Genomic DNA, 21368 nt, shown 5'->3' with positions numbered 1-21368 from the left:
TGTTAATGTTGTTTTTGACCTTGTGTGGCAAACTGTGAGCTCTGCACATTATGAGGTTGAGGCCTGCCAAGTAAGAATAGATGATGAAATTATTCTTTCCTATTGTATGAAGATATTTGTGAGCACATGTCTTCTATCCAACAATCCCTCTTGACATTTTTATTCAAATGAACACTATTATACTCCAGCACAAGTAGTATAAGTATAATTAGGAGTTTCTAAATGTGCACAATAAACCTTGGAGGCTTTGAGGAGGTTGACAGACAAATTCATCTTTAATTAAATAAACCCTAATACAAGCCTCTCATACAATTTTACAGTGCTGTATATGGGTGAAACAATTGAGCTGACAGCATTACAGATTCATTATTATTATTATTATTAATAATAATAATAATAATAATATAATAATAATAAATAATAATAATTAATAATAATAATAATAATAATAGCATAAGATGCTACCCTCAACAATTATGAAACCAAAAACTTGACTCGCACTTTTGGGAGTAGTTTGGGAGTCACGTGACACGTGTCCTGCAGGTTCATTTAAATAATCAAACGCACCTGTGCGCAGGTGACCTGTGTAGCTGCTAACCGGCTAAAAATGTTTCTTTTTCAAGACAACTTTGTCTTTTTGTGGAAGAAATAACAATGTCAAGTGTACCCTGTGACCGTGTTGACAGCTTTGGACATTTATTTTTTATTTTTTTTGTCGCAGTTGACCCTTGTTTGGTAAGTTTTCATCTCCCTCGAGCTGCGTTCACTGCCACTGCGTCACGTCGACAAGGTAAGAGCTGCTCGTGCTAACGTGCGTGTCGTTAGCGGATGTCGTGGCTGTGTTTTGACAGTGCTTGTTGTTTTATTATTGTTGTTATTATACAGATTTTCCACTTGAGCCGTTGCTAAGGTGTTGTTATATTCATAGCTATTAATTGTGCATTGAGTTCTTGAGTTTAGTTGTCTCTTTTTCCTGTTGTTCTATCTGGTTTTGACATTTTGAGTATAGTTATATAATGCCATTTGTGTCATACAGCATTCTGCTCTTGTTTTTGTTTTGTTGTTGTTTATTTAGGCTTAATATTTTGCCTGAATGTTGCCGTTAGGGGTCCATTTCTCTGTAATATTGGCTTAATAATGGGAGGAACTCAATGGCTTTTGTCATATGCAGCATAGTCACATTCACATTTTCTCCACATAACTTCATATTCAGCTAAATATTACAGAATATTTCAGTTCAAAACGATGTGTTTATGTGTCGGCTTGCTTTGCTGCTCTTCATATGTCACCTGCTTAGCTCTGGTTGTATGAAATATGCTCATCCTATATGTTCACAGACATTTATTGTCTGAAATGTACAAGATATGGATTTATCATAGCTGGTGTGTCTGTGCCTGTTTATCAGGTGAGTGTTATTGTCAGCTACATATCTCTGCAGTGCTAAACTTGTTATATCTTTGAGAGCAGAGATGAGTTCAGAGTGTGCAAGGAGTAGCTAAAATTATAAATTCTGAGCATTTCTGCATGACCTACTTTGACCTAGTTCAGGCAGACATCTTGTGTCCTCTGCAGCATTCATTTATGATTTACTGTAGTTACATACTGCATATCTAATGGGCCCAGTGGGAGAGTATAAGTCCTCGGTGCTCTTCTTACTCCAAGCTTCCTGCTGGCTTCACTGCTCACCTGAAATCTTTGCGGGGCTTATTAAATTTCATATACTCCACCCCACACCTGTAGGCCTTGAGCATCTGCCTGCAGGATCTAGTCTAAGCTTCCCGGGGGGGAGGTCATCATCGACAGTCTCCAGCGTTTGCTGTGCTGTGCTTGTTGTATTCTTGCAGGTAGTGACGAGGTCAGACGGCTGGCTCAGTCGAGGGGGGAAAAAATGTGTCCCTTTTTCCCTCTGCAGCTTTCTGTCATTGGGCTTGAATGAACCTGAGGTTGTTTATTAATATTAGCAATGCATTCGGCACTTATGATCGGTATGTTTACTTGAATCTTGTTCTAATCAGCACGACTGGAGATGACTGGTTTCCATCAATCAGTCTAATTAGTGTGCTCTGCATGGAGGCTATATTTATGTTTGGTAGTATGGTGAAGTTAGTGTGCTGTATTTGCACTCTGCTGTGTGTGTGTGTGTGTGTGTGTGTGTGTGTGTGTGTGTGTGTGTGTGTGTGTTTTGTGTGTGTGTATGTATGTGTAATGTATGTATGTATGTATATGTATGTATGTTGTATGTATGTATGTATGTATGTAGTAGGGTGTGTGTGTGTGGTGGTGTGTGTGTGTGTAGTATATATATATATATTATATATATATATATATATATATATATATAGATATATATATATATATATAATATAGAGCATTAATTTGCTTATGTCAAGTATCTTCTGGAGTTAAAGTAAACTTTTTTTCATGTGTGCTTGTGCATTAAAAACAATAATCTTTTTATCTATCACTCCTGACACATCAGGGGTGATAGATAAGCAGCAGTGCCCATCGTTTATCTGTGTACATTCCTGTTTGCGTGTAACACCTTCAGGAAAAGGGGGAATTGGACTGAGAAACAGACTCAGCAGACAAGCCAGTTCCAAATACAACAGCCTTTACTCTGTCTGTAATCGGGGTTAATAATCGGCCACTGAATGGCAGACACATCCAGCAAATGGAGCCAAAGGGCAAAGGCAGGCAGGCGGCGGTCAATAAAGAGGCAGAGCGTCATCAAAACTAAGGCAGGGAGGCAAGACAGGAACGAGGCTGCAGAGTAAGGATGGACATTTTAAGTAATTTCATTGTTCCAAGTACAAATGAAAACTCGACGTGAATAGAAACAGAAAACGCTAGAGTTAATTTGGTTTGGCACTTTCCAGATCAGCCCTCTCTGAACTTTCTTCATACATCTTGTCCGCTCTTGTTGTTGTTGTTGTTGTTGTTGTTGTTGTTGTTCTCTGCCATGGTAGCTTGTACTTAGGCTCAACAAACCTCAGCAGCTTGTAGAAACAGGAGCATATCTCCAGTCACCATTTTTTGTAAGATGGCTATCTTTTCTGCATTCTCTGCTGGTGCTTGCTAAAACTGTTAGTTAGTGAAGTGATGACAGGTTGTCTGCTGTCCATCTGTTGAATGTGACTTGCATATTCGTCTATTTTTTTCAAAGTACATCACCCTTTTTGTGCCTGTACTGTTACAAGGCATGTGTGACTAACAGTGTTAAACGTTATGTTAACATACGCAGATATAAATCTGAGCATACTGACGTCCAAACAAGTACTTGTATACTCAAGCTCATTTCTTCTGGAGAGTTATTGGGTCATTTTGATTTTAGTCATCCACAGTCCACTGTATCACTCTCATTTATTAAGGCTTTTTTCAGGAGTGCATTTGCCCAATCATTGATAGATGGAGCTGTACTGCTCGTCCATTTACAGTGTATCAATATTTAACCAACCAACCACTTACTATTGAGCGTATTTAGAAGCAGACCCAGCACATGTATACATTTATGTAGTTATATAAAACATCTCTGAACTGTTACATATTCCTTCACATGCACTGCACAAGTATGCCACTTTGTTTGATGGGCATTTTCAGCAGGTACCTGCTGATCTGGTCTGAGGTTAACCCTGTGTGGCCTGGTGGTACATGGTTTTGGCTCCATATAGCCGTGATGATACTCCTTTGCTCCTTACTGGTTGTATTTCAACACAAGTCTAGACTTTTCATCACCCTCTGATGCTGCTGAGATATTTCATAAATGCCTAATGTAGAAAATTTCAACTAATTTGCCCCAATTTGAGGTTTTATTCCTCTTCACTTCCTCTGTACTTCTTAGTCGGAGAATCTATTTCCAGTTAGAGGTCAGTTTATTTTGAAGAGCTTTCATCCAATCATCTTAAGAAGATATAGAAAACATGATGAGACTTGTATCGCCCCTTGCTGTTTGACAAATAAGACATCTTTAAGCCGGGCAGCACAAGATGCTGCAAAGTATTGATTTTATTCAGACTGAATGCCTAATTGGAAATTGGGCACGTTAAACACTCCATTCTCTTGGCAGTGTTTGCTCTGCCGTTTGATATCCAATTATCTATAGGTTTATTCACTTTCTTATTGGAATTGCCAGGCAATGGGACCAACAACACAAAGTACACAAAACACTTTTGGAATGGCCATCATTTTTACAAAAACAGTTTTCTCCCAAAGGAAGAAGTTGAGTCTCCTCCACCCCTCAAACAGACCTTTCTATTTCTTGAGGATATATCTAGAGTTTACTTTCAATATGGCCTTTCTAACTGGATGCCAAGGTAATGCCATGCTGTGGGAACTCGATATGAAAGACGCTCTGATCGGGCACAGCTGCGGGATCAGAAAGGAGGACAGCTGAAATGGATTCAGGCAAATTCTCTGAAGTACTTTTAAGGTAACCTCAGGATCTCTAGCTTAAGGTGCCTGCTGAGCATTTTTGGCCCTGTTGGGGACTGTTTACTCAACATTTTACCAAAATACTCAGGTTGATCTGCTGTTGTTCCACAGCTGCATTTATTGTCACTGAAAGGTCACTGATTTTTAAACAAAATCTGAGAGGTTTGCAGCCATATCATGACTCATTGTTAGAATCAAATGTATTACAATATCCACACATCTGTTAAGTGCTTATGGCACAGAATATTAAGTATGCATGGTTTACACAAACCCATGATGGTACTAAAGAAAACGTGTGGGCGTTATTTAGTGTAAGTGTTTTGCGAGTCAGGTGATGGAAGTCAGCAGCTTTTCTATTGGCATAACGAAGCAGCAGTTGTTAAATCACCTAAGGGTGCTACTGAAGGTGATTTTTTGAGATTGACGTGTCATTAAAACAAGAAACAAACAACAGCAAAAAAAATTAATGTGAACGCTATGCTAAGTAAGACAGTATTTAGATATTTTCACTGCTGATTATTCACCTGTGATCTGTCAGACAGGTTCATGTTTTGAACTCTAAACATGAATAGATATAACAACTGACTACATGTCTATCTGTCCTTTTTTATTAGCTATAATTTTGCGTGTTTAGGTTACACTAGCAAACAGATTTATCTGAGCAGCTTCCTTCAGTTTCTCTGGAGGATCTGCAGGAGCTGCAAGCTAGAAGAAGCTTGAAAAAGTAAATTAAGTCGTCTGTTATGCTCTACCTGAGCCTAAATATGAAGATTTCTACCTACCCTCAATGATGATTCAGAATTCAGAGAAAACAAAGCACGTTGTAAAGAGATCATGCTGTTTGGCCCCTGTGGTAACTGAGGAATTGAAGCATTGAAATGAAGACAGGGGGTCAATAACTGACTGATCATTGTTAGGGTTTTGGAGCGACATTTATGCTGACAGACTTTTGTAATTATCATATTTGCACTCTTCCTGCTGTTTGCTGATGTTCATGTGATGGATTTCACACTTGGAATTCACCCTGAATGCATAAGTGTTCATATTCAACAAATGAGAGACTCATTGAGTAGAAAAGAATACTCTGGTGTAACCAAGTGATGATACAGACAGAAGCAGTCTTTTTAAAAAGCAACAATGGCACAAAGCAAACTTTATCTTCAAAGGGGCAGTATGAAAATTTGACTAGTTCATGAATGTTTGAACATCAACAGAATATTGTCATAACAAGCCCAGTCACTTTCTTGTACAACCAAAAAGTTAGCATGCTGTGTCTGTGCTGTGTCATCTAAATAGAAACAAAATGTGATTCTGTGCAAAACACTAAATTATATAATTAATATGTATTAATACAATATATTTAATTCAAAATAACAATAAATACAACTTATGATTTGCCCATTTTAAATTTGATGCCAACAACAAATTTCAAAATAGTTGTGACAGCGTTATGTTTACCACTCTGTTGCATCACCTCTTCTTCTCTATAAACTTCTGTGAACTGAGGAGACCATTTTCTGTAATCTTGAGAGTGGAATGTTTTCTCATTCTTGCTTGATGTAGGATTTCAGTAGTTGTTTGTCTTGCTAAAATAAGTAAGATCTATGTAGAAGTATATGTTGTTTCAAAGTCTGTGTGCATTAATGATGCCTTCAGAAATGTAGAGGTTACCCATCATGCTACGTGCACTAATGCACCCCCATATCATCGTGGATGCTGGCTTTTAAACTGTGAACTGATAACAAACTGGATGGTTCCTCTGCTCTTTAGCCCAGAGTACGTGGCGTCCATGATTTCTCAGAGTTTAACATTTTGACTCCTTATCTACTATGGACTTCCCCACATCCTTTGCAATTTTACACCGAGAAACATGATTCTTCAGTTGTTGCACTATTTGCCAGTGCAGTCTTTTAGAATGGTGAACCCCTCTCCATCTTTACTCTGCCTCTCTGGGATGTTCTTTTTATACTGCAACATGTTACTAATCTGTCAGTTAACCAAGTTAATTGTGAGAGTTTTCTTTCAGCATTTTTACAGCTTTTTGAGTCTTTTTTGCAACACGTCTCTGGTATCAAATTCAAAAGGGATTTCAAAAAGTGTTACAACTTTTATTCAAATGGAGTTGTAATACCACTTATGCCTTGAGAGGTGATGGGTAACTTTAGCATTCAGGCCGCCCTCAGTCAAACATGAGGACAAAGAAGTGAGAACTGGGTAGAGTGACAGAGCTGATGCTAGCTGACAGACAGCTGATGAGGCCAGGGTTTCTGGTCTCAGCAGCCCGGGGTATCTCTATGAAGAGAATGCAGGAGCAGAAACTTGAGGAGTAACCGCCCGGAGTTATGACGGACTGCACTGATCCAGAGCCATTTACCGGTGGTAGGGAGGAGAGCTCAGGGTTACTTTTTAAACTTTTGGGATTAAAAAGTGGATTTATGTTCTCTCTCACTTCTCAAGCTGCCTGCTGAAGTGGAGGTGCAGACATCTGCTGTTGTTATTGTAGCCGGCTGTGGGCACCCAGAGCTCTATGACGCTACATATTTATACAGAGATTGGACAAAAAAGGACATTACTTTGAGGAAAGTAAGCCAGAAACTTGGACAACCCAGGAAGGGCTGATTACTTGACTTCAGCTTTACTTTACTATGAATTAAGTTACCCTAGCCCTCATCGATCAAAACTCTGTTCAGAAAACAAACATTTTGTCGTCTTGTGGACAGACCTGACAAAGTATAAATCACCATCATGATGTTGTTATTTTGATCCATTTAGTGCAATTAAATCACTGGAAATGTTAATTTTTAGTTTAGAGCACAGTAATGTGTTTAAGTGGGCTCGGCAGTTTGTAGTTACTCATGCAAATAAAGACAAATGTTTTCGTGGCCATATTGTAACCTGTTTTACATTTTTGAGGACACTATAATGTTTATTATATGCGAACACTATCAGAAACCTGTAGCCAATGGCTGCATGGCAACATTTCACAAGGAATAAATGCAGTCCAGAAATTTGAACACAGAATGTAGTCATACTAATTTTGGAGCTCTGGTTGTCTTCACATTCGCATGTTCAATTCAATTTTATTTATATAGCGCCATATCATAACAAAAGTTATCTCATGACATTTTTCATGCAGAGCAGGTCTAGACCATACTCTTTATACTATTTACAGAGAGCCAATAGTCGAGCATGTGAATGTTCCTTTTCTTAATCTTCCAATATTTAATTAAACAACTGTCAAATCCTAATAAAAAACAATTTAGCAGCAATCAAAGTAAACAATAACAAGACTTATAATGAAATTGGAGAAAATAATATCACACACTTTGTCAAAAATGTGTGATATTATGTCAAAAAATAATGAGAACCAGAGTCCAACATTCAAAACAACAAAAAAGTATTTAATTAACATCAATGAGAATGAATAAAAACAAGTAAATCCTCACTTAAAAGAGGCTGTGATTGCGAAATGTTTGATATTATATTACTGAAGTCTCTCACTGTGGTTTTAAAATACTAAAAGTCTCAGTTAGATTTGCTCAAAGCAGATGCATATGAATTTACACATGGACACGAGTAGAAATATAGATGCTGCTTAGCAGTGCCAAAAAGGCTGGAGAAGCAGCTTATTCTTCATCAAGGTGTTGCTCTCAGCACATCGTCTGACAGCTGCTTCAGTCCAGCAGCTACTCCTTCTGTATTAATTGATTTTGATTATATATTCAGGGAGCTGATGGTAATGATAACTAACACATTTTAAATCATAGCCTGGGAAAATATCTGATCGAGTCTGACCTAAACCTTTGATGCTTTTGGAAGTTTCAGAAATCCTCTCCAACCAGGGGATGAATATCAATCTTTGTCCGCTTGATCCGCCGAGAAAAAAACAATACAAACACAGCAACAGAGTGCAATACCAAACAGCGTGAATGCATCCTCGGAGTCAAGTCAAGTTACTTTTCAGAGCAGATGAATTATAAATTCTGTCTTCCCCGCTCAACACAATTGCATCATCCTGAGCTACGCCTAGCAGATATCAGGAGAAAACAATACTGACAGTGTTTTTGGGGTCGGAGTAATAGAAAGCTGTCTTGGGTGCTTTCCGTTTATGCAGTTGCAATATGTGTGTGCAGACGCACCATATTCACTAATGTGATCAGATGCTGTAATCGTGCATATTTACATTTTTTTTGCATTACTCCGATGACTGTAAATGTTTAGATTATACAACAGCTTTATATGTTTTAATGGGATTTTGGAGATCCCCTCTATAGTCGTCCCCCCTCCTTTTTAATATGTGATAAGTCACCATGATGTGAATTCTTTAAATGGATCATCCCTTTTTGATCGCTTAACACACACCCTGTGCACAACTGATGCATGTTTTTTCTGTTAGACACTGTTACATCTCAAGGTGCTTGTTGTGTTTTCTTTTTTGTAAAGTAACACCAGCTGCAGCAGAGCTTTGCAGGGAAAAGATGAATGGAAAGTGATTAAAAAAACAGCAGAGAGGTGAGCAGAGAGACAAAGAGATGGATAACATGAGAGGAGACAGGATGACAAACAGAAAGCAGGGTGTGTGTGAGAGTGAGAGTCCATGTGTCAGCTATTCACAGGAGAACACAGAGTTCAGTGTGGCTAGAGAGAACAAAAATGCAGTTTGTGCGTAACCTTTGTCTCTCAGAGACCCTCTGTTTTGCTGCCATTTTTTCTTTGTTTATTGGAGAGTGATGGGTGAGGAGGAAATTGTTTCGGGGGGCTAAATCCAAACCATCTACTCTGTGTATAAACCGTGGCCTGACTGTACAGGGCACTTTTTTGTCTCTTGTTCCTGGCCCTTACCCACCTCTTATGTCCCATCTCATTTCCTGCCATACCTCGTTTGCTGCAGCTTCAACTCCTCTCCCCATTTTCATTCCTCAGCAATGGCAACCCTCCCACGCACACTCTGTATTTGCAATTGAAAACATCTTGCGTATGCCCTGTGGAGTACTGCACAAACCATGTAGAAGACAGTGTGGACGTGCAGTCCCTTAAGTTAAGCCCCCCCCAGTCAGTGCTTACATCAGAAATATGTCACTAATTATGTTCAAAAGCTAAAATTAACTGGTGTATTTTAACTATTTAGGAAGGAAGGAGTGAGTGAGAGATGTGGGATAGGACGGCAGAAAGGATGGACAGTAGTCACTATAATAGATTACTGTATAATGAGATTTTGATAGTGATATACTGTATAAAAACAAATTCACTCCTCGTTTGTGTTGATCTTTTTATAGATGTTTTATTTTTTATTTCATCATCCATGGCTCTCAGAAAACCTTCATACAACCTCAGCCTCTCCTGCTAAAATCTTTCTTATTATTGTTTTTCTACTCTCGCTGCTGGCTTCTTCCCCAAGATGAAAAATGGTAAATTAATTTCTCAACACAATATACATCTATAGCACAGACACGTATATATAAATATGTGTCAAATGGGTACCGCGTTTATATCATCTTTATATGGCTTTAAATGTGTTTTTATTATGTGTGAGCATACATACAAAACTGTGTTCGTGTGTAACGTGAGCTTCATTTGTGATAACATATGCGTAGGCGTCTCATATTTTAAGTTAGGCGTTTACTGTGTGTGTGTGTGTGTGTGTGTGTGTGTGTGTGTGTGTGTTAGGATGTGTTTGTGAGCACTAACCAAGCGGAAATGACAGTAATTAACTAAACGAGCTACATCTGCACCTGAGGGGGAGAGAGAGCCAGAGAGAGGGGGAGACATGCGAAATTTAGAGATGCTTCTGGAAGAGAAAGGAAGGGTGTGCAAAGAGAGGAGGGGTACGAGAAGGATGGTTTTCAAAGAAGACTATGAGAAGGTGAGGGCACTGAAAATGAGATGAGAGGAGACGCCATTTTCGCCAGGCTGTGCCAAAAATATTAAAAGCAGCAGAAATGTGTTGTTTTTCTTCATCTTCCATTTAGTTTCCTCCCCTGTCCTCTCCTCCCCATGACCTCATGAACCACAGGTGAGTATACCCTGAGGGAGTTAGCCTTCTCCAGGCACACAGAACTCCCGGAGCCCCAAGCTCAAACTTCAGGCCTCCCTGATTCAGAAAAGCTCAACGTATCACAGCTCTAAGTGACCTGTAAAAAAACTTGTCAAGTGGAAATAATTCCTCGTACAGTGCAGTAATTTTTATGTTTCCTGACATGGCAGTCTATGGATTCAAGCACCGGAATCCAACATGCACTTCTTCTTAATGTTAAATCCAGCAGACACCTCTGTACTTCAGGTCACATCATGCTGCTTCAAAGACCAGTGCTGATAGTTCATCTTTTTCTTTCCTTTTGACGAGCTGCACTGCTGATACACATGAGATTAAGCCTCCTTTTATCACACACAAGAGTTTGAAAAGACATTTTAACATTCAGAATAAAAAACTAACATGCTGTCACATAAAATATCCTTGAGTACTAAAGTTAGTATCTGCAATCTGCGTAAGTTGCAACATAATAAAATGCACACAAATGTTGATGTTGCATATAAAATGCTTCTGTGCTCCTCAGGTGAGGCGTTTTTTACTTTTTGTAATCTTTGCTGCCGACACATTTGAGATTATCTTTACATTGTAAATTTAAAATGCAGCACAAGGTAAAATAACAAAAATCCCCTTCATGAATAATTGACCTTGCCGAAATATTTAATCATGATGGTGCAACACAGTGCAACAATGAAGGGGGGAATAAAATGACCCTTACTGTTACAGCGTGTCTACACAGGAGGCGTAACGAGAGCAGCACGTTAGCAGAGCTTCAGTCCAGCATCAGTGCTCAGAGCCACAAGTGGTCCTCGGTACCTGTGAAGTTTTTCGTAAACTCAGATGGATTTGTTCTCAGTTTTGGTGGTGAATTTTACTGGCTCCGTTTCTGACATAGATAAAAATTGAGGAGAAACACTGAATCATTGTGATCGTTTGGGATTTTTGAGCAAAGACGCTTTCTAAAGGATGAATATTGGCAGAGATCATTATCTCTTCTCTCTCTTCTCAATCCCAGCAGTCCTAACCTTTTGTAGAGGCAGTGAGGGCTAGCCAAGGAGATTAATGGTGAGGCATGAATAATGGCAACACATTCCAGTAAAGATACTGTTTTTGCTCCGTAAAGTAAAGCAGACAGAAGCAAAAATTCAGCTCATTATTCTAAAATGAACTCCCACTCGCACTGTCTCACATGTTTCAAAGCTAACTTTACCAAATGGATGGGTGTTAAAGCGGTATGAAATAAGCAGTAAGTGTTGCCAGATTTTGGTGTAATGCAGGGATGTCCAAGTAAGCTTCATTTTTAAAATGTATTATTTATGGCCCGCTAGGATTGTCAGATACTGTATGGCTGGAAGATTTGTCTTTTTTGGTTGACATGGCGACGCATTTGAACCTTTAAGGACATAACTGCTGGTGTAATATATCTGTAGATGTGACACAAAATATTACTTTCTGAATCATTTTGTTAAAGACAAGAGCAAGAGTGACACATTTTAAACTTGACTTGAATGTTGACAGAAGAAGAATTCACATTTTAAGATCTTAAGATTTGTATCAACTTCATGCAAGTTTAACGTATTCCACACAATTTAATCTGTATTATCTGACTCCAGATGTGAAAGAGAGGCAAAATTGTTTTTTAGATTTGTTCACGCCTGATTGGCTTAGATTTGGTTACATTGTCATTTAAAAAAAAAAAGAAGAAAAAAAAGATCATTGTACAGAACAGTGCATCTGTATGTAACTTTTATTGGTATTTTTTCATTTTAAAATGTTCAATTTGTCAAATCTCTTTAAAAAAAAAAAAGTTTGGACACCGCTGATACAATGGCTCGTCTTGCATGTGCATTTCAGAAAATGAGTGAACACGATAGCTGCATGCCATGGGCAGAGATGGACTATCTAATTTAAAGGATGTTCTTTTAAAGCGGCTGCAAGGGATGTTCTACTCTAACAATGTGTGAAATAACAATGTGGCTATGAAAGGGGTCACTCAATTATTGTCTGAATTGGCTTCACAGAGCTTTATAGGCAGTTTCAGCTCGTTATTTGGCCTTCCAGCTGCAACGTTTCCACTTTGGTTCACTGTCACCGCTCCCATGGCATCATTCTTGGACACAACAGGCAACTATTTTGAGTAAAAAGTCTCTGTACATTATCTGCTTAACATTAGATGACAGACAGGCGCAGTTAGAAACTACTGGTGAACAGAGTGAAGCATTTAGTAGCCAGAGCACCAGATATTTAACAAGGTGACTGAAACAGAGCTCAAATAGAGTGAATATTGGATTTGTGTTTGCCAGGTGCAGTGTTGGTTTCACAAATCACAAAAAAATCACACCTCTAAGTGACCAATAAAACCACTTATTCCAGGTTTAAGAGAGTAAAATGCTGCAGATGTTTATTGTCCGTGAAAGACTGTCTGCTAGGACAGTGTGGGGATATGGGTGTTCCCTCCTGTGAGAATATGCAGCTCTCTCTCTCTCTCTCTCACATGTGAGTCTGTCTGTGTGTGTTTGTTTGTGTAAATACTTGCAGCTACTGTTTGGACTGCTGTCAAATACATTTGTAAAGTTGTATGATTAACTGGGGCATTTGGAAAAGTTGGAAAATATTCCAACTCATGATGCAGTGATCACTTTTATCCTCCACAGCTTGGTGAAGAAGCATGTCTGTTATTAGTCAGACTACAGTAATAATCCTAAACGAGGACTACACCAGCTTGTTAAGCTATACAGTATAATTTCCATCTGTGTTTTATTACTGATGTCAATTAACCAATTGTATGTAATTAATTGGTTAAGTGATTTTTATGTAATGAATTATAGTTTAATCATTTAAACGTTTGTTCTCCTTGAACGCTTCCAATAAAAGGAGATTAATTTAAATCAAGTTCTCAAACACCAAGTATTCTTCATTTCACTTCAGAGTAACAAAAAGTAACAACAAACTACTTGAAATCTGAATACATGAGAATTAAGATTTTATTTAAATGAATGCCATTACTGATACTGCTTAAGCATAATCTGTTAAACTTGCCTGTGACACTTATTTTGTTGTAACATGGGATATAAATCTTTGGTAAGGGCTGTGCTGCTCAGCTGAAAAGCAGTAGCACTTGTGCATAGAGAGTCAACGTGGTATTTAAGCCCATATTGTAGTAAAGTAAGGCTGTCATGATAACATAATTTTATACTTTTTATACACAATAAGTATGAAAGAAACAATACTTGTACTATATCTCTTTCACTATCATAGCAAACAGAAACAAGAAACAAGTCCCCGTCACACAAAGTACAACAACCTGCACACAGAGCTGGTACAGGAAAAAGTCAGTAAACACACATTAAGGACCAGTTTTTTATTTTCCCCACAAAATAACAGTTTAACTCAGGCAGGTTTTATGTTTTATTTGAATACATTACCATATTTATAGTAGGTGGATTATGTCACCATTTTAATTCTCCTTATTTTAGTGCTTACTCACAAACTAATTGAATCTGCTCACCTCGCTCTTCCTTCTGTTTACCCTACACCTCTCACCTACTACGCGCATGCACTGGCTCACTCCACCTCTTCCCTTTTCTCTCTCGCTTTATCATACAGCAACGACAAATTAACAACATTATTTTATATCAGCATTGTTTTAAATATATGGTATCAAAAAAGCATTAAGGTATCAAAGATGTGTTTCCACTGTCGTTTGAATGATGATTTTACAGACATTACAACTGTAGGAAAGATATGATAGCATTGGTGAAAGGAATGGATAAGCTCAGAGGCATACGATTCAGGATGGATCAGACAATTTGTAGCCGCTTTTCAAATGGAACCGGTTCTTGATTCCTATCCCTGTGTATACCCGAAATATATCAGGCTGTGTATAAATCCCCTCTGCTTAGCAGGTGATCACCACTCCAGTGAGACTAGGCACAAATCTGAGCTAGAAAGGCCTTTAAAATCTTGACTCTTTCTGAGCTGATGGACATGTGACTTTGTACGTTGTTGTGTTATTATCATGTCTGATTTCTAACCAGCGTGTGAGTAACTGTGCTAAGAGCAAAGTGCTGCAGGAAATGCCCAGATGCAAACCGACCAAACCAAACTGTGCAATCTGACAGCCATGGTGGAGTGAGGACAGCATTCCTTCGTTCTTTTCACCTCGCTCTCTGTCTATCCACTTAGCAAACAACAAGCAAACAACTCTCTGATTTTGTCTTTTATGCTTTAGTCATGTGAGCCATTCAGCCCGCTGAGTGCTTCAGTCAGGCATGCAGGAAATTCACTGAACCTATTTTTTACTCTTGATGCATGTTAATCTTTTACTTTTCATTCCCAACAAACCGAGGAGAGTGAGGAGGGGGAGAAAGGTAATACGTGTGTGTGTTTGAGCCACTTTATAGTACAGGATTAGATTTATATGAAGCCAGTTTCAGATGTTTAAAATAAATTAGATGAATTATTTAATGTGAATACTGTCAAAATTACACACAACGCTACATATGAAACACACACTTGTAGAGATACACAAACTACATATACACACACACACACACACACACACACACGTTTCATGATTGGATAGATAGATGCAGTAACAGGGAGACACGCACACACGCGGGACATAAGAGCCAGAGCAAAACTTCAAGCAAAACAAATACACACAAAAAAACAAAATCACGTTATGGCATCTCTGACAGACCTCACGTAGCAGCAGCAGCAGCAACACATGTACAACATCAGAGAAATACAACACACACTTCACTTCACACAGATTACATGTGCATACACACAGCTTCTCTATCTCTCTCTCTCTCTGATATACATGTGATTGACTCGCAGCACTGTGGACAGTTGTGTACGCACTCACAAACACACACTGACACACATACCCAGCAGCTCACTGCACAGTATTACATGCCAGTGAGCTGATGGGAGTGCAATGGCCTCCCTCCATGTTTTATATGTTGGACTTCAACCCGTGAGTTGACTTTGATATGACCCGGCAGCTGAAAGCATATGGAGAATTTATACGTACATGCTTTGAAAATTCATCTGGAGACTTGATTCCTCAGAAGGTCATCTTGGATTCTGTCTGATCAGTGCAATGTTAGCTCGTGTTGGGAAGATAAATGTTAAATATTTCATAGAGTAGCTGTGTATTGTGTTTCAGCTCTTCCACAGGTACACTGGTATTTAGGCTAACTGTCTTAGGGGACATACAATATGTACTTGCTGGGGTTTTTCACAAAGTGGGGCAGAAGCAAAGTTAAGAAATAAAATCTAATTTCCTGAGAACTCTATTGTTTTCTTTGATGGCAAGAAAATTGCTTTACAGTACTTCAGTCCTCTCACCAGGGCTGCAGAAGTACTTTGAATTGTAGCATCTCTGGCCACTAGATGCTGGTGCCAGGAAAAGTGATTGTGTTATAGTGGGAACTGAGAACACCAAGTTTAGGTCATGACAGGTCGTGATTTCTCTCCTTCTAATGTTTATCTTAAAGGGAGTTAGGGCTGCAACTAACAATGATTTTCATCATTAATTATTTTCACAATCATTATTGATTCATCTGTTAATCTCTCTTTGAATTCTTTGATCAATTTAGTCTGTATAATATCAGAATATGTTGAGAAAAGCCAATGATAATTCCCAGAAGTCAGAATGACATGTTGAAGTTGTTTCTTTTGTCCAAACAATCGTGACATTTGATATGAAACAGAGAAAAAGATAAAATCTGAGCAAGCAGAAAGCTGGAAAGAATTAATATTTGACATTTCTCCTGAATAAATGACTTCAATGATTGATGGATTGTCAGAATTGTTGAGTTTCTGTCGACTGACTAATTGTTTTATCACCTGATTATACATTTATCCCAGAAAAGACAATGCAATGTCTTGTTGATGGAAAAATGAGAATGATAAAATGTCAAAAGCTGAAGATAAAAGACCAAAACTCAACCAAAGACTGGTATGAATAGAAGAAAATGCTGACAAAGAGTTGGAAAGAGTCGACAACAAAGATGAATTATGCTATGGTGCATGTCTGAAGGAGAAATCTGAAAGAGAGACATTACTAAAACCCTTTTTCTCTACCCGTCTTTTTTTCTTTTCTCTTTTGAGTGTTTACACCAAATGATCTCTCCTCCTCTGTAGTGCAAACACAGCTGAACCATGAAATGTGACCCTCTGTCTTTGATTGTCAGTGCACTGACAGCTCTGCAACATCACATGGTCTAGAACAGACTCCCTAAATTGTTTCTGGCTTAGGTGAGACTCACTCATAACTACATTTAAAGCGTGCCGCTTCAAGGTCACATAAGAAAATCATCCATGGCTGCTTTTTTTCCTCCCAGAAAAGCAGAAACGTCGAAACCGAGGGAGCTCTTGGTATATCTCTCTTCATCGACCCGGCCCGACCCTCTCCTCACTCAAATTATTCTGCCATCTACCTCCAGGATTAATCTCGCTGTCTCACCTACCACTCCTATCCGTCTGTCGCCGCTCTGCATTCCTCTCTCTTGATCTATCTGTCTGTCAAGGCGACCCTTCCTCTGCTGAATCTCTGTTTCTATCAATCTGAATCTCTCTCTCTCTCTTCAGGGGACACTGGACCCAGTCATATCGATCACATCACCCCATCCATGTCCCCCTCACAACACACAACTCCCTCCCCTCCTCCTTGTACACCTCTGGCTGTATAGACAAGACCATCCATCAGTCTCTCTCAGTCTCTCACGTACAGAGACCGCTATTTTGACACACAAAGGTGTTCTGCACTGCATCTGTCCACTTGTTTCTTGTATCTGTCTTTTGCATCATGTAGTTCACTCTTCTTTTTTTTTCTTTCTGTCTATCCATCCATCTGTCTCTGTCTGCCTCAATCCAAACACATCCCTGTCTGCTGTTTGGGTTTCCAAGACGATGTGTTAATACAGTTATGTTCCATTCCTGTCGCAGTGCATGGCAACGCTCTGCTGCTTCATTACCACGGCAACAGGAAGCTGTCCCCTTTCATTACAGCACTTATTAATGCCGCACACACAGACACACAGAGCCAAAATAGCAGGAAAAACATGTATGTTTCAGAGAATACTGGGTGTACACACACACAGAAATCAAAAGATAAACAAGAGAAAAGATGCTTGGACTGTATAATTGCTCAGCCATATTAAACTTGGAGCTCCTCCTCCAGCATGTTAGACAGTAAGCACAATGCAGGACACGCACTACTGGGCTCATCTTAACAGCATTAAGTGCACTTCACTGCTTGGCTCGGGCCTCAAACAAACGATACACACCGCTGAGTCTGAACTCAAGGCACAATCCGCTGCCTAACTACAAGCTTAAACAGCCCTCACACAGCAGACAAAACACAAGGGCATCGGAGAAGTGTTTTTTTTCCTGTTCCTACAGTAAGAGATCTCCTCTTTGAAAAACAATATCCATAATGTTTGTCATTGAGACTGTTCTGAATAGGCTGTGATATGTGAACACGTCAATCAAGGACAGCCGAAGAAAGTCACTTTACTCAGATGTAATGTTCTAGCTGTCATTCTTTTATTGCTTTGTGTGAAATATCTCTCAAATGAATTTCTCAAAGGAGAGTTTAACTATGTATGCAGATGAATTATTACACAAACTTGCCAAGCCAAAATAAATCTACTGAAAATACACTAATAACTGATGCAAGTAATGTTGTCTAGAACTGAGACAGACAGATGTGTTTTTCTTAAGGAGGTGAAACTCCTTCAGGGTGTGTATTAAGTTGATGATACCACTTTTATACAACTCAGTGGTCAAGTCAGTTGTCACTTCTTCCCTTCTTGCTTGGCTGGGCAGTATGAGCCCTGCCAACTGAAATTGGCTGAAAACCATAGCAGACCGAGATTACAGGTGTCAAACTACCTCAGCTGGCTGACAACTGTAACAAGCAGGCTGTCAGGAGAGCTAAGGCTGCCTTAAATCGCCCCGCTGCATCTCATTTATGAAGGCTTAGAGTGACTCCCCTGAAGGTTTGGATTGGAAAATGCCGGCAGGACAAACACGAGGGTGGGGAGGATATACAAAATGCACAACGTGCAGCGGGTGACAAATTGAAGCAAAAACCTGAATAAATAAATGCAGAGATATAATGAATGCAGTCTGAGAATCTGAGTATGAAAATGATATGAGTCATATGGCCTTCAGGCACAGGATACTAATGATTCATTGGTCGTCTCTTTTGTGGATTAAGTTGACATCACATGCGGCAGATTACACCAGTGAACTAATGTTGATAAAATCATTTGGCTGTTGTCTGATTACACTATCTGTGTTCAGCCAAAGATAATCTATTTAGGAAAAATAAACATTAATCCACAACTTCATCAATTCAAGTCTCCAAGTGAAACTTTTATGCATATCAGCAAGATTTGAAGCTTATCATCGTAATAATTCTGTACTGGGACATCCAGGATTTGGATGAAGTAGCTAGTTTATGAAAAATAAGTTAAGTAAGTAAAGTCTCATTTTCGTGTTGCAGCCACAGGTTGTGAACATTAATTAGGCTGCCACAAAAAAACTGCAGTGTCTCTAACTTCTTAGCCAAAAAAAGGTAATTGCAGATCTAAATCGAATCTTTTCAGTTTTAGTTATTCATCATTTTAGCCATTATACTTGCAAAATCATAGACTAAACTTAATTAGATTCAATAAGAGATTCAAAAGCATTTATATTTGATAAAATGATTTGACTGGATTCATATTCAGTAAAATGATACAGAAGCTCGACCTCATTGTAGTATAATCTGGGTCTGAAAGAAACAAATCTGTTTTAACTCTTCTGCTTTCTTTTTATATATCTCCTCTTTCATGGTCCATCTCAAGAGAATAAGAAATTAATAACGGAATGATTGCTTCATCGTGGCTGTTTTACTTCATGAAAAAAGTAAGCATCCCTCATGGTTTGTATAGTTAATGTAAGGCTTAATTTTCATTCCTACGTTGTGTATATTCATCCTTATGTTATCGTGTTTTTGTTTTTACCCATTCAGCTCGTTTCAATGCACCCGGCTGCCAATAGACTTGCACATCAGGGACAAGCTGTTCAAACAGACCCTGATACAAAGGCTAACCATGTGTGGGAAAAGGTGCTCTTGTTCCTTTTCAAAATACATGACAGGGAGAAATAAATGTTTCTATGGTATACTCAGTTACCCGATCTATAGTACAACCTTGAGTCAAATGGCATTTGAGGCTGTCGGGATGAGACATTTTTCTTCCTGAAATATATTGTAATCAATACTGACACAGACTGATAGAACATGTCTGCCAAAATTGAATCTATTTACGCCTCATCTTTTGCTATTTAAACTGTGATTAGTAACCACTTAGAGAAAAAAAAAGGTAACTGGCTGACGGCAGCGCTATGGTAGTTTAATGAATGAGACCCGCTGCATGGCAGGAGACTTTCCAGGTCACTGGTTTAAGAATCTGGGTCATGGGCTTACAACATTTAAGTACCCATGTCAAGAAAAGTCCCAGACTGGGGCTTTAATAGTAGCTTTAGTATCACTTCCACCCCGGTGGCTGACCAGGGCTTCATGCCCGCTTCCATTCAAACTGGATGTATTCTGCATCAATGGGTAGCCTTCACTGAAATATGTCAAATATGGCTGTTGCATGGTTGCAGGCTGGGTTTCAGGAGGTTTAGCTCACATCCTCTCTGTCTTTCTTCTCATCGCTCTGTAGTTGACAAGAGACTTGGGTTGTGTTTGTTTTCCAGCAGGCTGTAATTCAACATTGATAGCACTCATCTGTGCGCCGCTGATCTTCCCTGGCTTGGGTGCGGAGGGAGGGAAGCGGGGACACCAACAGGATAACTCCTCTCATGTGGCACTTCTGGCAGGCAAACCTCAACTGTGGCTGAAGCTGATCTCAGGAAGTCTGGGCACAGTCCAAGAAAAAATGAGCGGCAGGGGAAGATTAGACCATGTCCCCAAGTACTGTAGATCCAGTGAAAATGAAGAGAGGTTTTAGCTGTGTTGTTGTTGTTGTTGTTCAAGTATTCCCAAGGCAGACTGCAAGTTTTTGAGATTTTTGTTAGATAAGCCTAAATTGCCTGACGAATCACTTCTGCCAGGCAACAAAACTTATGAGAGTCCCAGCACTAAATATTGGAAAACAACACATTCTCCAGTACAGTGCATTCATATTTGTTATATTTGTAGTTTTAGTCAAATGAGAATTTTCTGCTGAGAAGCTGACATTTACAGCGACACTGCTTTATGCCTGCCATTGTTAATATTATATGGCAGGTGTGCAAAAAAAAACTCTGTTAGCCACAAGCTGAAATAAAATATTGTCATTGCAGAATTATGTCTCAGGCATAAAGCACAGAGCTACTAGCTTTATGATATTCATGAATAATGTTTATTATCTCATAACAACGCGTTTCCTTAAATTATTTTTTTGGAATGCTTTCTCTCTCTAACACCCACATCTCTTTTTCCTTTTGTTGTTGTGGTTATACGTGAATGGACATCTGGCTATAGGAAGGCATTTCAGGACAGTGGAGAAAGTGTGTGTGTGTTGTAGAAAAGGCTGAAAGGTGCTCGCAGTGGCCTTGCTAGTTACCAAGGAACAGCTGGCCATGTAAAGGCATTTTAGGAAAAATATCAATGTGCACCTTTGTGTGTGTGTGTGTGTGTGTGTGTATGTCTATAAACAATTTGTGTTTTTTGTGTGTGTGTGTATTTGTGTGAGAGAGGTGAGACTTGGTAACAGATACAGGACAAAGCTTCACCTCAGGGAGAGCCCTCTGCCTCACCTCCTGTCTCCCTATCCACTTTGTAGTGTCTCTTCTCTCTTTCAAACAAACCCACACACTCACACACACACATACAAGATGGCCTCATCACCTCTCCTCTTGCTGC

General features: G+C 39.1%; 1 long non-coding RNA gene across 1 annotated transcript; it reads left to right on the top strand.

The window, feature by feature from the left end:
• Positions 1-568: 568 nt before the first annotated feature.
• On the top strand, positions 569-20716 carry LOC113745668 (uncharacterized). The gene is made up of 4 exons (XR_003462306.1): positions 569-790; positions 19321-19381; positions 19488-19583; positions 20219-20716. It is a non-coding gene; the product is annotated as an uncharacterized LOC113745668 (long non-coding RNA).
• Positions 20717-21368: the final 652 nt, after the last annotated feature.

The sequence above is a fragment of the Larimichthys crocea genome, chromosome III, assembly GCF_000972845.2.
Source record: "Larimichthys crocea isolate SSNF chromosome III, L_crocea_2.0, whole genome shotgun sequence".
In the NCBI taxonomy this organism is placed as follows: domain Eukaryota; kingdom Metazoa; phylum Chordata; class Actinopteri; family Sciaenidae; genus Larimichthys; species Larimichthys crocea.
Note: the sequence above shows the minus strand (reverse complement) of the source record. Positions and strands in the feature narration are given on the sequence as shown.